The following is a 1,765-nucleotide window of genomic DNA, read 5'->3' as shown; positions in this document are numbered from 1 at the left end:
GCCCTCCTGTGGCCCCGCATGGCAGGCGGGGGATGGCGGGCAGGTGGCGTCACCTCTGCTATCATCTTCATCTTCCGAGCCCCACACTCGGCCCTGATCCTGCCGCTTCCCCAGGTACGTGCCCGTCGAGGACCTGCTGGGCATCTACAGGAAGCTCTACGGCAAGGACGTCATCACCAAGCACGTCATCGTCGAGTGCTCCTACCTTCAGTTCTTGGAGATGTAAGTGCAGCCGGAGAATCGCACAGGAGCGTGTCGCCGCCTCCTGGCCCACGTCCTGGTGACTCTGTGTCTGTCCTGGAGGCCCTGTGTCCGTCTGGGGGGCTCTGGGCCCGTCTGGGGAGCCCTGTGTCCGTCTGGGGGGCCCTGTGTCCGTCTGGGGGGCCCTGTGTCCGTCTGGGGGGCTCTGGGCCCGTCTGGGGGGCCCTGTGTCCGTCTGGGGGGCCCTGTGTCCGTCTGGGGGGCCCCGTGTCCGTCTGGGGGGCCCCGTGTCCGTCTGGGGGGCCCCGTGTCCGTCTGGGGGGCCCCGTGTCCGTCTGGGGGGCCCCGTGTCCGTCTGGGGGGCCCCGTGTCCGTCTGGGGGGCCCCGTGTCCGTCTGGGGGGCCCCGTGTCCGTCTGGGGGGCCCCGTGTCCGTCTGGGGGGCCCCGTGTCCGTCTGGGGGGCCCCGTGTCCGTCTGGGGGGCCCCGTGTCCGTCTGGGGGGCCCCGTGTCCGTCTGGGGGGCCCCGTGTCCGTCTGGGGGGCCCCGTGTCCGTCTGGGGGGCCCCGTGTCCGTCTGGGGGGCCCCGTGTCCGTCTGGGGGGCCCCGTGTCCGTCTGGGGGGCCCCGTGTCCGTCTGGGGGGCCCCGTGTCCGTCTGGGGGGCCCCGTGTCCGTCTGGGGGGCCCCGTGTCCGTCTGGGGGGCCCCGTGTCCGTCTGGGGGGCCCCGTGTCCGTCTGGGGGGCCCCGTGTCCGTCTGGGGGGCCCCGTGTCCGTCTGGGGGGCCCCGTGTCCGTCTGGGGGGCCCCGTGTCCGTCTGGGGGGCCCCGTGTCCGTCTGGGGGGCCCCGTGTCCGTCTGGGGGGCCCCGTGTCCGTCTGGGGGGCCCCGTGTCCGTCTGGGGGGCCCCGTGTCCGTCTGGGGGGCCCCGTGTCCGTCTGGGGGGCCCCGTGTCCGTCTGGGGGGCCCCGTGTCCGTCTGGGGGGCCCTGTGTCCGTCTGGGGGGCCCTGTGTCCGTCTGGGGGGCCCTGGGTTCGTCTGGGGGGCCCTGTGTCCGTCTGGGGGGCCCTGTGTCCGTCTGGGGGGCCCTGGGTCCGTCTGGGGGGCCCTGTGTCCGTCCTGGTGGCTCTGTGTCTGCAGTGCGGGTTGGTGGGTGGACTTAGCTGGCTCAGGGCGCTCACACGATAGTGGATGTGTGTCGATGCAGCTCTTTCTTCGTTATTGGCCTCGCTCTCTGTGGGGCCACAGCTCACGGCCTCGCTCACTGTTGCAGGTACGGCGAGGTGCTGGCCGTCTCCAAGGTACAGCCTCCTCCCCGGAACCGCCCCGCGAGAGGCTCTGCGGGCCCGGGCAGCGCCCGATGCCGTCTCCCCTCCGTGTCCCCCCAGCTCTACCCCACCTACTCCCGGAAGTCCCCGTTCCTGGTGGAGCAGTTCCAGGACTACTTCCTCGGGGGCCTGGACGACATGGCCTTCTGGTCCACCAACATCTACCGCCTCACCAGCCACATGCTGGCCCACGGGACCCGGTGAGCGGCCTGTCCTCCCCCACGCCCCGCCCCGCCCGC

At 73.1% G+C, this 1,765-nt stretch overlaps 1 protein-coding gene across 1 annotated transcript in view; it reads left to right on the top strand.

Moving 5' to 3' along the window:
- The window catches only part of GPLD1 (glycosylphosphatidylinositol specific phospholipase D1), a 30,779-nt gene that overhangs the window by 19,355 nt on the left and 9,659 nt on the right, over positions 1-1,765 (top strand). The gene's annotated exons all lie outside the window — the stretch shown is intronic.

The sequence above is a fragment of the Myotis brandtii genome, unplaced genomic scaffold (genome assembly GCF_000412655.1).
Source record: "Myotis brandtii unplaced genomic scaffold, ASM41265v1 scaffold1733, whole genome shotgun sequence".
Lineage (NCBI taxonomy): Eukaryota > Metazoa > Chordata > Mammalia > Chiroptera > Vespertilionidae > Myotis > Myotis brandtii.
Note: the sequence above shows the minus strand (reverse complement) of the source record. Positions and strands in the feature narration are given on the sequence as shown.